The 15611-nt window shown below is 29.5% G+C and overlaps 2 pseudogenes; one reads left to right on the forward strand and one right to left on the reverse strand.

The window, feature by feature from the left end:
- Positions 1 to 4116: 4116 nt before the first annotated feature.
- On the reverse strand, positions 4117 to 4235 carry LOC112480956 (annotated as a pseudogene).
- Positions 4236 to 14872: 10637 nt separating this feature from the next.
- On the forward strand, positions 14873 to 14994 carry LOC112480885 (annotated as a pseudogene).
- The last annotated feature ends 617 nt before the right edge of the window (positions 14995 to 15611 follow it).

Raw genomic sequence — 15611 nt, forward strand, 5'->3', positions numbered from 1 at the left:
AGTTTGAATGTCTCTGATGATGTCATTGAGTGTTCAGGCAAACTTTCTAATGGCCCACAGAATAATAGTTACACAGATTGTTTAAACATGGTCTATTATGGTGATTCCTCTAAAGTTTATTGTAAATCTTCTAGCTTCAGTTTTTAGGGTTTCAGAAAAAAGGTCAGTTTTAGTTCTCAATGATATCAAATCAGAATGGTGTGAGAAAAATTAGAAAATATGAGTGAGGAGAGTTGTTCAGATATATTGAGGAAACTAGAAGAATTAAGAATCCAGTCCAGTTTACAGGTAAATAACTAAAACCTCAAAGACAATTAATAGAACTAGAATATGATATCTGGAAGTACATATTATAGTTTCTGCTGAAACATTTTTCTCTCTACAATTATCTCCATTTTTACCAAAGATAATTATAGTACAGATAATTTGTTTGTGAAATTAATCTAACCTTAATAAATTTGGTCTCATTATTTTCATAAGCGATTGATCCTATAGGCTTTTTAAAATCTACTTTGCTGAAACTTTTTATAAAGAATCTTACATGGAACTTTTAATAGCCTCTTGAGGCCAGGAAATCCAATACATGTACTTATTGTCAGACTTTGCTGCAATACCTATAGATATGGGTAAATTCCTCTCCTTTTGAGATCCCAAAAATATCTTGAAGTCCCTAGGTCTGGGAGAAAGTAACCTTCCTAATTTACCTAGTAAGGCTGCTAGGAAGTCTGCAAGTAAGGTACCAGGCTAATTTTTCCAAAGGGTTTTATTAACCTCATAAAGCCTATCTTAGTTCCTTAGGGTTGTCTGGTCATATCTGAGTCTATACACATTCTCAACTATGACAATCTAGCCAAAGACTTGCCAATACAACCAGTTTCCAACTGTGTCTTGTTACAAGAACAGAATCTTGTTGAACTAATGTAAATAACTACACAAACCATGAAAATATAAGAATACTCACTGAGAGTATTCAAATTCTGAATGGACGAGGCAGAGAAACAATGTTTCAGATCTCCTTTCAAAGGTATAATTTACCTACATGTTTATTTATAGTTATAATTTACATTTTTATTTGTAGTTAGATGAAGAAGAAAGATTCCTTTATATCAAGAAACCAAAGATTAAAAAACAACATTATTTCAGATAAAAAGTTATAAAATTATAATCATCCTCCTCAGTTTATTTAGTACCATGTTATTGATTTTTGCCAATCTCGATCTTTTTGTTAGCAGTTTTATGAAGCCATTAGTTTATTAACATCCTAAAAATTCTTACTTTGTTCAGTGATATAATCTGAAAGTCATGAGAGACCTGCATTCTAGAGTAATTGTCAAAGTCCTTTTCATGAATCTTCTTGAAGATGAAGCGCATTTGTAAAAGCATCAGAGTAAAATAAGAACTGTTTATAAATGACAAAAGATTTTTTTAAAAAGTCTATTGTTAGAAATGTAATGAGTTCATTATAACAGAAGTGAAAAGATAATTTGGTTATTTCTGTGGCAGAACATTTTAAGATAATTAGAATTGCAAGTGATAACATTAAATTAGGACATATTTGATTTTTAGGAATTTTATATAATTTATAGAAAACATATTAATAACCTATATCTACACAAATATAAGAAGGTTTAGCATCACTTCTTTGGCAATGCTTTCCATGAAATTTAGCATATCATATAAACCTAAATAATGTAACATCTCTCTTTTTGTCTAGAGAAAGAACAAAATTTTTGAGCTTTTACAGAGACCATCTTTGTTATTTATTGGGGGCTTAAAAATTAAATTTATTGAGGTGACATTGGTCAATAAGATTATATAGATTTTGTGTGTGCAATTCTATAATACATCACCTGTATGTTGTATTGTGTGATAACATGGATGAATCTTTAGAATATCGTGCTAAGTGAAATAAGTCAGATAGAAAAAATCAAGAATCATATGACTTCATTTATATGTGGGATATAAAACTGAAAGCAACAAGTGAACAAGACAAACAAACAAAAACTCGTAGACACAGAGAACTTTTTAAATATCCCAAAGTTAACTAGAGCTCAAAAGGACTTCATTTAGAATTTGATTTGGGGAAGTTTGTCAAAAGTAACGAAAGGCTTGGACACTTGACTAAAACAGGGTCATAGATTATTAGGAAACAATACTTATCTATTTAACCAAAGTGACAATTAAAGATTTCAAAGGCAAATACAGAAAGTTTTCTAATTATTTGAAAAAATTTTCTCTTTTAATATTCATAAGATTTAGTTTCCTTAAGTAATCAAAGACGTAATGAAGACAACATTAAGACCTGATTAAGACAACAATCTGAAGCACAAAACATTATTTTAGTAAAACAAAATCTTTGCTCTATAGTAAAATTACCCAAAAAAAGCAAAGAAAACCTTTCATAACCTTGTGAAGACTAGGTCAAAAGTCTAAGAAACTTTTGTTCTTTTAACTGAGAGAAAAAAATTCTAATTTTGTACCAGCTTGCTTTTGATTTCGAAATTTAGTCAATCAATTAAATTCATTTCAGTCTTAGCCAGCTTGACCACATGTTAAATTTTCTTTCCAAAAATTTCTTTTTAACAAATCTTTTATAACTTTTTTTTTAACATTCAGATTTTGTTATTTTTCCTTTTTTCCATTTTGCTGTTTTTCCTCGTTTCCATTTTGTTGTTTTTCCTCATTTCCATTTTGCTTCTTTTAAAAACAAATTTTGTTGTTTTCCTTCAACAAAATGTATTTCCATTCCTTATATCTTCTTTTACTGAAAACACATCCTACTTTCCTTGCAATCAAAGTTAATTACTTTCCTATATCTAGTAGTTTTAATTAGATATTAATTGTAATTCTTAACTCTTATAAACCTAATTTCTAATGAAAACTAAGTCTACATATAACACACAGATATTGTAGGTTTAGTTCTAGATCATAGCAATAAAGTGAGTAGTGCGATAAAGCAAGTGGTAATCTTTTTGCTGGCAGAGATTCTTGTTTTTACTTTATAAAAAATGAAACATCTGTCAAGCGCAGTAAAAGGAAGTGTAAGAAAATTATATATGCTTGTAAGTACTTGTAAACTGTTATAGTAGTATTTTTTGATTGGCAAATTTTTGAATACATTTTACAATTTCTAGAAGTATGCATTTCCTCACAGTATTATTGTTTTCAGTGTGGCACAAGAGGTGATTATTATTAGACCCAAATATCTTCAGTTCCTCTATAATAAGACATCAAAAGTAGATAAATTTAAACTTGATTAGCATTAATGTTTCAATATTGTATCTACTTTGGAAATGATCCAGATATTTACTAAATACTCATTTAATTTAACAAAGATATTTGAGAAACTATTTTTACGTAGACATACCATTCAATAAACATTATTGAAAAGTTTACCTACAAACTTTTTATCCTGCTTATATCGATTTAATTTACTCATTCCCAACAATCATGTCTAGGTTATCTATAAAAACTTCATTAGACATTAGATAATGTCAGTCGTCATCTTAAGTTATTTTTCTGGATGAAAATTTTGTAACAGAAATAACATAAACTTATTTGACTAATAAATTGAAGTAGAATAAAAGTTGTTTATCTGCAATGTATTTAAAATTGTTAATAATTCTGAAGATGTGACTATTTATTTAACTCCAAACTTAAACTAATTTTTGTTTACTGAAATTATCTTAAATCATGTGAAATTGAAAATACTTGAATTATAAGTGCATATTTTTAAAACAAATAAAGCTCTTTTACAAATTAATTCTAGTAATACCATTTGGAGGTAGAAATTTACCATATTTATAATATATATACATAAAACATACATATAAAAACAGATCTCAGCTTTTATTTTAAAATGTTAGCCATGAACCAAGCGCATTATGAAACTCACTAATTTATACATAATTGTGTTTTGGGCAGATGGAAGAAGTTAAGGTTACAGTTTAGGTAAGAGAGTTTTTTAAATAGTTTGTGTTTTTATCATTTATTTATTTATTTATTTATTTATTTATTTATTTATTTGCTACTCAATTAATGTATTACCAACTACAAGCAGCTCTTTCACCTCCTGTGGGACCTTCTCAGTTTACAATCTTATTTTTTTTATTTTTTATGCTACAGCACCTGATCTTCCTAGGTGATGTCCCATCCAAGTACTAACCAGGCCCGACCCTGCTTAGCTTCTGAGATCAGACAAGATTGGGCTTGTTCAGGGTAGCATGACTGTAGACTAATTAATAGTTTGTATTTTTTAAAAAGTCTCTTTCTTTCTTTTTTCATTAGTCTAGAGAGACTTTTAATTACCTCCGGGAGTGTTTCCATTTTAAAGACATGATGGAATTTATATCTTCAAGGGACATAAAACTAATGCAAGTTTTCTCCTAGAAATTTTGGAGTGTATTTGTTTATTATCAGAAGTGTTAGAGCAATTAGTATGTAAATTTTCCTTCTTTATTTTATGTTCAGTGCAGTCGTTTTTTCAATGCTCTGATATTTATAATATCTGAAAATGTCTGAAGGCAAATAGGAAGAGTCTAAGTAAATTTTGTTATTCTCAGAGTCATATCTTTGTTTTTCTAAAGATTTAAGTTCAAAATCACAGATTATTGATTTTAACTCTTCTTTTCCTGCATTCGTGAAAACTATCTTCACAGGGTAGGTAGCCATAAAGGACATTTCATAGAAATGTGTGAAGTTAACAATGCTTGATTATAGAACCTAGCAAAATAAGACTTACTGTCTATTCTGGTGCTTCTGCTAAATTTATTTCTGAGTTTTTGGCACTTACATGAGTAATGTTGGGCCTAGAGATTAGGCTGGAATGTTCTCTGTAACTCTTGAAAAAAAAAAAGGAAAGTTAAATAAGCAACTAGGTGCTTAAAGGATTTTCTGGAAAGGTGAAAGAGTTAAAGGAATTTGTTGAGGAGATGAGATAGGATTATAAGAAGGGGAATGTATGTTGGACTTTAATTTTGTTCTACGTTTAATTTCTGAAAACTTAGGAGAATCCCTGAAGGGCTTTTCAAAGGCTAGCTGTATATTTCTTTGTATCCATTATCATCCGTTTTTATCCATTGTATCGGCCACCATATGCACCTAGGTAAATGCACCTTCTGCATGGTGGAGACCAGAGAAAATACTCTTACTGGTCACAAAGCCAAACTCTCAGGACATAATAGAACGAGAAGAGAGCAAAAACCTCATCCAGATTTTATAAAGGGGACACATAGCAAAGTTTGTCTAAACAGACACAAGTCTGGTGAGAACCATGAATTCAGCAGTCTGTAAGGTCAGTTCGAACAACAGGCACAGAAAATGTGACCCTCTCTTGGAGGAAAAGATTAATAAAAACTAAGAATACTCATTTGCCAAATATCATAGTCACTATGCACAAGGAACTAGTTTCACAAATATTTTCTCCTACTAATCTAAAATTAGAGAGAAAACAGACTCTCATCACTTTTACTTCCACTGGATCCTACAGAGATCTTTGACACTGACTTGATAAGAATTCTTGCTTTCTGATGGGTTTTTGTCAAAGGCCCTAGGATCTCTTCATCTGCAGCAATCTTGGGAGTAGTCAGTGAGGATCCTGCCAACTATGCCAACTGTGAGAAGGAAAAAAGTTTTAGTTTGCCCTTATAGGATCTTCTAGCTAGTTTAAGAATTAAATTGACAGATTAACAGAAAAAAATCAGGTTTAAGTTGTGTGTTCAGAGGTCCCACAGCTATGGGCCCTAAAAAAATGACCAAAACAAGCAGCTCATATACTTTTAGAGAAAGAAACAAGAAATTCGTAAAGAATTGACAATACAAAGAAGTTTGGGCTTAGGGCAGTAAATTAATAATGGAGTAAAGGGCTGTTTACACAGCCTTCTCAGACTTGAATTTCTTGTGGCAATAAAGATGTCTCTCTACCTCCTGGTGCAGGGAGCATAGCTTTCAAATGGGAGATTATTTCCTGTTTACTGGGATACAGAGAGGAGGATGTGTCCTCTTTCACTAGCTGTTTCTCAGATAACTTTAATTCAAAATAATCTGTATGCCAAAGTGACATATTTTGAGATGGCAAAATTTGCTCCCTTACACTGGCTTTAAGAATATTTTAAATTGAAATAATACAATCAATTTATAATTATTTTACTTTATGATAAACTTAAGTCAATATGCACTTATTTAACCACTTTCAACATAATGCACCTAATGACATAAATACAATCATAAAGTTCTATAGCTAATCCAAGCATAGACCCATACTCAGTCTACTATGTTTTTTTCTTTATTAACAGAAAATACTTCGTAAACTTTAAACAACTTTTTGTTTGTTTGTTCTCTGGTATTTTAAAAGTGAATTGTTTTAATGTACTCAGCACTTTTACTTAGCTATTTTTTTTCTTCAGATAGACCCCAAGGACATTTTACTAATTTAAGAATTACTCTATCGACCATCTTGAGATTATCAGTTTCATTAACAAATGAATATTTCAGACAACCAGTCCTCAAGATCTTTCAATAACTGTGTAACTTCTGTATATAGTCAGTTATTCTATTATATCTGTTTGAAAAAAAAAACAGGCTATTTGAATAAATATTGGCATGTAAACTTCAATTTTTTATGCCTTTCTATTTCATAGGGTTACCTATATTTAACAGTGGTTCTATAGTAAACACTTCAATGACAAAAATATGTTTTCCAAAGAGGAGTATTTTTTGACCTAGGAAAGAAAAATAAAGGTTCTAAACATTTATAATGTATTCACATTCTTATAATGAATTACATTACTCTATTTCCTGTAGAACTATATATTTATGCATAAAATAATCATTCAAATCTATAAGAATGTGTTATTTAGCAGTTATATGTTTTTTTATAAGTAGTGCAAACTGCATAACTGTCAAATAACACTTTTAGCATTTCTTTCTTTCATTTTTTCAGTGCTATTCTCTTGTACTCAGGAAATGTTAAATATTTACCAATAAAAGGACTGAAGCTCCTAGACTCCAATTTTCTAAATAATAAACATTTGATTTAATTTTCAAAAAAAAAAAGATGTTATAGAATATGTAGACCATCTTCTTTCCAACTACAAAGTATCAATGAAATGAACACTAAGAAACATACTATATGTCCAAATTGAAATGTATAATAAGGGTAATAAAAAAGTTTCTCACTACAAAAGTATTTCTTGCTTTATTTCTAACTTCACCGTTAAATTTTTCTCACAACATCTGGTTTGTAGACTCTGGAAATCAAAAACTGTTTTCATAACATTTAGGTGTTACTTTTCTTTTTTTACTTCTTTGACACTATCACTGATGGAGCAAAAGCAACAATGGGTAAAAGTGATGGTACAAATCAAAGGAATGACATTAAATTGTAATAGGAGTAAGTAGCAGAAAAATAAAATGCCAGTGTCACTTAAGATAAGCCAGTAATATTTATTCATTTGATTAAATAAATTAAAATACACCTTTTAAAAAAATACCGATTTTTACAATATTCTTTGTAACACAATGGAAGGTGAATTGTAATTATTCATATTTCATCATTTGGCAGACTTTTTTTTCATGAATAAAGTGAGAAAGCCATTTCAAAAAAAAAAAACACAAATGATAGTATTTTTATTTAATGATAAAATTTAACCTTTTAAAAGAAAATTAAAATGTTGGAAAAACTTTTATTTGTCACCATGAGCTTCCCAATTCATAAATGCTGTTGTAATTAGATTGGTGATGATATTAACAAATAAAATTTTCTTTTGATATTTTTAAATAAAACTTATAACATTTGAAACTTCGTGTTTCAGTGAACCAATATTTTTCAAATGATCAATCCATGATGTTCCATATAATTTATGGTTAATATATTTCTTCAAAGTGCAAATTACATCAGGATTTTAATAAAAGAAAGTACTAAAGTTTAATGATAAGCTTTTAGATTGTACATGGCAACTTACTTTTAAGAAATTACCATATGTTGAGTTTGGTATAGTATCAAAAAAGAATACCTACTATTATCTGAAAAGACTATTAAAGTAATTTCCTTTTTCTCACTACATATTTGTGGGAACCTTGCTTTACCGCATATATTTTAATCAAAAGAACATATCAAAATTGTCTTCTACTAGACCAGTGATTAAAGATATTTACATAAATGTAAATCTATCCTAATTATCTCACTAACTTTTTATTTTTTTGGAAACAGTCGTTTTTCATTTTTATAAGAGATATGAGTTTTTATCAAGTCATAATGAGTTTTATGTTGTTATGTGAATTAATAATTAAATATTTACAATTTTTATTATCTTTATTATTTTAATATGGACATTTTAGTAGCTATATTCACATTTAGGAAAAGCTCTCTGACACTCTTAATAATTTTTGAGAAAAGGCAAACGTTTAATGAGGGTTTCAACTTCTTTTATTTCTTAACCTAAGTACTTGTTACACAGAAGTTCACTTTGAGATAAGTAACTGAGCCGTACATTTTTTGATTTGTCTTCTTTTGTATATGTAAGCTATACTACACAATAAAAAAAAATGTTTTAATAAGAGAAAGTTCGCTAGAGTATTTTGGTAAAGACTTCCTTCTTATTATGAGACTCCTTCTCCTTCGGGAAATGACTGAGAAAGCTGATGGCCCAGATTGTCATTGACAGTTGCCTTATACTCAGCCTTGGAACAATGCTGAATCTTTCAAAAATAAGCACTTATTCATTCTAACAATATACTTGTACTTTTTTTCAATTTTAAATTCAGAATTTTATGATATGGACATAATGCCTATGATATGATTTCTACCTTTCTGATGTTTATACTTTATTTACTTATTATTTCATTGGCTGGAAAATATGGTACAGTTTTGAATAAAAGAGGTAAATATAGCCATCCCTGTTTTTTTCTAGATTGTCAAAAAAAAAAAATTAACATTTAACTCTCAAATATGATTTTGATGAATATTTTAAATTAAAGAACACATTTTATTGAGGAAACCATCTATATAACATAAGAGATTTTTTGAAAACTATGAATACATGTTGAACTTTATTCAATGATTTTTCCACAATTATTATTGAAATGATTATATGGGTTATCTCCTTTATTTCTTTATTATCTTACTGTGGATAGCATGATAGATTTTTTTTTGTTAAACTAATTTTACTTTCCGGAACTAACCCAATTTTGACACAACATTACTATTTTAAGAATATTTCTGTTTATTTTGTTATTTTGCTAAGTATTTTTCAATTATGTTCATAAATGATGACCGACAACTAATCTTTTTTTTGTAATAGCCTTGTCAACACTTACTTCTGAAGTTAAGTTGGCCTCATAAAAGAGATCAAGAAGTACTTCTTTCCATATTTATTGAAAGAGTTTGTGTCAGTTTGATATAATTAAACTTATTATTTTGAGATAATTATAAAATCACATGGAATTGTAAGAAAAAAATAATACAGGTATCCCCTGTGCCCTTTATGAGTTTACTACAGTGGCAATATTTTGTAAAACTATACCTATGACGGTCAGGGTTGTGACATTGATACAACAAAGACACAGAAGAATTCCATCAATTAAACAACACATTTGTTGTCCTTTTATATCCACAGCACATCTCTCCTAATCACTACCCCCATCCCTGACCTCTGGATACCACTAATCTCTTCTCTACTTCTATAATTTTCTTTTAAAAAATGTTGTGTAAATAAAACTTTAAAGTATATATTAGAATTAGGCTTTTTCAACCAGTCTAATTCTCTGGAGATTTATCCATGCATTGCCTTAATCAATAGTTATTAGTTTTTATTATTGAGTATTGTCTCATGATATAGAGGTGCCACAGTATGTTTATCCATTCAACCGTTAAGGGAATTTGGGTAGTTTCAGTTTGGGACTATTAAGAATAAAGCCAATATGAAAATATTTGTATAGAAATATTTGTATAGAAAATATTGTGCTCACACAATTTTTTCTGGGGTTAAATGCCTTGCAGTGCAAATTTATGAGTCCTACAGTAGTCATATATTTAATTTAACCTACTTTTTTATTGAGGTGAAATTTACATAACATAAAATTAACCATGTTAAAATGTACAGTTCACTAGCATTAGTACATTCACAATATTGTGCAATCTTTACTCTATCTAGTTTCAAAATATTTTATCACACCCAAAGGAAACCTTGTACTTATTAAACAATCACTCTCCGCCCTTTTGCCTACAGCCCTGACAATCACTAATCTGCTTTCTATCTCTATTGATTTAACTATTTTTAGGAATTTATATAAGGAATCATATAATATTTGACTTCTGTGTCTGGCTCTTTCCACTTGGCATAATTTTTTTTAGGTTTATTCATATGCATCTATTAGTACTTCATTCCTTTTTAAGGCCGAATAATATTCCACTGTATGAATATACTACATTGAGTTTATACAACTATTGGATGATGGGTGTTTGTCTTGTTTCCACATTTTGGCTATTATGATTAGCATTGCTATCAATATTTGTGTACAGGTATTTGTTTGAATACCTGTTCTCAATTCCTGTGACTATATATCTAAGAGTATAATTGCTGGGTCATATGAAATTTCTATGTTTCTCTGTTGAGGAACCACCAAATTGAGACAGTATTTGTGAGGGTCTGTTGTATAGGAAAGTTTACATTTATTTCTAAGGTACACCTTAATGTGTCATAATCCAAGGTAGAGAGTTTTAATGGAGCTCATCTATAATTTATATGTCCCTAGATTTCAATTCCTAATGCTTATAGCCTCATGAAGGTGTCAAAAGTGTTGATCAGCTTCTCAGATTCTATTTGTTGGTTAGAAATTCAGCTGATTTCTACTGAATTGGCAAAGTCTCAGGAAAACAATAGCTACTATGGCCTGGATAATATACTAGGTCTTCAATCTCCCCATATACTGGCCCAGTGATTTTTCAGGATGTTATTAATTAAAAATTGACTTAAAACAGAGTTTTAATATATATACTCTCTTCTCTCTCTACATATGATAAATATATATATGATAAATATATATAGAGAGAAGAGAGTATATATAAATCTTGGGCCATTTAAGTAAGAATTTCTATGCACATAAGTAGCCTGCCATTAATGAAAGTGAATACACAGATATATTATTATTTCATTTTTTGATTGCTCCAAGAACTGGAGATTTATTCTAAATGAGTGCTACATCAATTATCCACTATTTTCTCTGAAAGGAAAACTTTTTCTTTCCATTATAAAAAAAAATGTTTCAACATCCCTAAACAAAATAAACTATATATCCCTTTCTTTGTGGTTTATACTTTGCCGTAACACTTTCTAAGCAGTTTATTTATATTTTTCAGATATCATTTAGTCAAAGTCCTTATATTTCTTCTTGACCAGTTCCAAGGATGTCTTTCTTATTCTTTTGGAACTCTTGAATTTTATTTTTCTAAAATGTTTTTGAACATGTGATTTCTTGAAATGAAATAATGTTTTCTGTACTAAGTAAAGAAGCCTTTATGGCAGGAGTCTCCAACCCACGGCCCGCAGACTGGTACTGGTCTGTGGCCTGTTAGGAACTGGGACGCTCAGCAGGAGGTGAGCAGCAGGTGAGCGAGTGAAGCTTTATCTGTATTTGTAACTACTCCCCAGTGCTAGCATCACTGCCTCAGCTCCACATCAGATCATCAGGCATTAGATTCTCATAGGAGCTCCGGTCCCTTGTGCCAAAGAGGTTGAGGACTGTTGCTTTATGGGGTTGACTACAACTGTATATAATAGTCAAAATTTATAAAACTTTACAAAAAAAAGGAAATTTTTTGTATGTAAATTTTAAAAGTGAATCAAAACATAATTCGGAGGGTAAAAGGTCCATGAAATTCTCTCCTTGAGAAAATATAAGCATAGATTGGCACCCGCACTAACTGTACTCGTAGATAATTTATAGCAAAGGTTAAAGAATATTCTCTACAACAAATTTATTGTCCTAAAAGATTCATTATTCAATGCCTCCTAAGACAGGCATCTTGAATTTCTGTATATGATCTGCATTGTCCAGTATGGTAGTCAATAACTGTATTTGGCGATATAAATTTAATTTCATTAAAATTAAATAAATTAAAATTTTAGTTTCTCAGTTAGCTACAATTCAAGTGTTTAATAAACAAAATATTTTAGAGGCTACCATATTGGACAGCACAGATATAGAATATTGTCATTATCACAGAGCAATCTATTAGACAGCTCTGTTCTCGATAGTTACCTAATTAATCTTAAGAAATACCCATAATATTGTATTCTTCCAGCATTTCAGCTTTTGTCACTATTTAGTATAAAGTACATTTGGTATACAAATGGTACATTTAATATAAATTTTATAATGTATACATATAAAGCACATATGTATAAAATTTATATTAAATGTACCATTACTATGACCTATGTGTTATAAGCCGGTTATTTGTTATAAAAATAATCCAAGATATTAGCCTGTTCTTTAAAACATTTAAAGTAACATAATAAAATTAAGTATATATAAATACACTTGCACAGCTCAAAGTAGTTCTCAATGTTAAAATGTCATCAAGCATGACACAAGCCTAGAATTAAAAAATTACAGAAAGTTGGGTTTTCTCATCATAATAATGCAGATAAATCAATTTTTAAGTCAGAAAAGTAGAGACATTATATAATAACTTTGGGTCATAAGAATGTGTGATATTTCCTAAGCAGATAAAATAGAATCCATAAAAAAATTATGAAATGTCATAAAGTTAAAAATTCTGAGTGGAAAAGGAGATAGAAGAAGAAGTAGAGACCCAAAGTATTGTGTACTTTCTAGGCTGACTAATATGTTGATTAACCTAATCTAAATACATGAATTCCACATAGGCAAAAATGTAAGAGATAACACTAGAAAGATAGATACTGTTGTATCTGTGAGTCTTTGATACCAAATAAGCTTTTTTACCAAATATAATTCAGTTTGCAGTAGTAAATAATAGACAGTTTTGAGCAAGAGTGATTCAGTTATGTTGGTGTGTTAAGAGTATGAATACAACAGCCAAAATATGGTATATTAGGTCTAGTCTGAAAATAAAGTAAGTAGTTAGAAAATTGAGACGATGTGAATGAGGCAGAAAATTAATACTTTGGCAATAGACATAGAAAGGTATGGAAAGACAAGAGAGACAGCAACACAATTTCATATATTATCTACCATTACCAATCTGATAATCTTTTCCAAAGTATGAAAAAAGAAGGGATGTGTTTAGTAGTGAATGTGTATTTGTCTTAAAGAGACAAATTATCAAATAAAAAACAAAATACTGTTAAAAATAATATTAATCTTCGAAATGTATTGTACCTGTATTTCCATTTATAATGGATAAAAGTTTTAAAATTCTCAACTAAAAGTGGAAGAAATGTATATGCCACATAATAATTGTTAGTATTTGTAGGTCACTGAATACTTGAGATATAACTTTTTCATGACTGTGCTTTTAGTTTACTATAGCTACATTTTTAAGATCTTTTGCTAGTTATACTTTTATGGATAAAGAAATTTAGATTTTACATGTTATAGCTACACTTTTAGGTAAGATCTAATTGCTAATTATATTTATAAGAAAAAGAAATTTAGATTTAGTACACAAAAAATAAATAATTAAAAAAAAAACCCAGCAACCAAGTGTCAGTTTATTGGAAGCATGTTTGATGTCTAATCTGAAGTTATATGCTGCTACATTTTATGCTTCTCATAGTTTCTTTTAGATCCTTTAGATTATTCTCACCCCATATAGGCTTATTTGTTGAATACAGAAAATATTATTTTTACTTCTAATAATCATATGTTCAAAAATATGTTGGAAAATGTAAGAGTTTATGAGAGGAAACATTAAAAATTATTCACAAAAATTGCGTATGATTTTGTAAGTTAGATTAAGGGATTAAAAATTAAGTGCAGTGATGAAACTAATGCAATCTGTTATTTATGAGAGAGAAAGATCTGGCATACATTTTCTAATGAGAAGAAGGGATACTCTATAGAGCATGGATTACAGTGAAAAAAGTGTGACTGAAATGAATAATTGTAAAACTATTGTAGAAATAAAGAGTGAGCCCTTTTTAGACTACGAATTGCTTTAAAAAAGGAATATTTGAAGTAGCAAAAATAGATTGCAGTTAATGGTTTGGAAAAGACCAGTCTTGAGAGTACTTACTGATCAATTGGAAGTAAGGATAAAAAAAAGTGAAATCAAAGGTAATATAGTACCTTTAATTAAATATATATGTATAATTTAATGTTATATATTTTATTATGTTATTACATCTTATTATAAATAAAATTTTAAAATAATTTTTATAAATCATTAAAAAGTAATAGTGTTTACTACAATAGTTTTTATATCTAACATTGAGTCCTTTCCAATTGCATCACTAAATTATCATAGATAAAATGTTTCAGATATTATAGTTTTAGATTCAGAAAAATACCCTTTTGCAGATATACTAACTCATTAATAAAATACTAAATACTTCTTTAAGATCAACAAGGATGAAATTCTTTTGTTAAAGGTCTATCATTTGCATCTATTATTATAAATTTTAGAATTTTTCAACAGAGTTTTAGTCCTTCTGTCACCATTTGGAAGTGATTTGAACTTTGGTGTTGCCCTAGTGGCATACGGGGTTGGTAATGACACAAAAGTGCAATTAGCATTTTTCTTCAGTTCTTCCCCGCTGATGCAGCAAAGAATCACAGGTCAGTGAGATTTAGAGAAAGGTTTATTAAAGGCATATTTTAGAATGAGACAAGCCATGCTAAGGACGTCTGCAGCCCTGCAAAATGGGAGGTGAAAAGATAAAAGAAATGAGTCTACAGCCATGCCACCACCCTGAACGTGCCCGATCTTGTCTGATCTCAGAAGCTAAGCAGAGTTGGGCCCAATTAGTACTTGGATGGGAGACCACCTAGGAATACCAGGTGCTGTAGGAGTAAGTAAGTAAGTAAGTAAGTAAGTAAGTAAGTAAATAAATAAATAAATAGATAAATAGATAAATAGATAAATAAATAAAAATAAATGAAAAGACATTACTCCCCAAAGGAGGAGTGAGTTTTCAACTAAGAGAGCTGTAACAACCCCGCAGAAGTGGGCTGGGTCTCCATTCATTTGTTCCCCTGTCACTCCTTTGTCCACCTAACACTTCCATCTAATTGTTCAGTTTAGCTAATGCAGACCAACTCAAATTGCTTTTTCATAACGTATTTTTACTTTCAATTGTCCTAACAAAATTGGCTTCATTATCCTGCTTTTCCTAATTTATTTATGGTAACACCACATTTTTTTATAATTATCAAAATTTATGACAACTTAAAAAAATCTGTTTATCTGTAATGATTTAAGTATATTTAAATAGTCCAAAGTTTTAAGCAGGTATATTAAAAGTAATTTTAGTAGCAGTAAAATGTTTTGGGTAGATATGTTTTCCTCTTTTTGAAACTATATACTATTCCTTACAAAGAAACTTCATGATATAATACATCAGCCATTACCCAAACAGCAGCTTATAAAATGGCAAAAAAAAAATAATTAAAAGATGATAGATCCTATT

This window comes from Pteropus alecto, unplaced genomic scaffold (genome assembly GCF_000325575.1).
Source record: "Pteropus alecto unplaced genomic scaffold, ASM32557v1 scaffold20, whole genome shotgun sequence".
Lineage (NCBI taxonomy): Eukaryota > Metazoa > Chordata > Mammalia > Chiroptera > Pteropodidae > Pteropus > Pteropus alecto.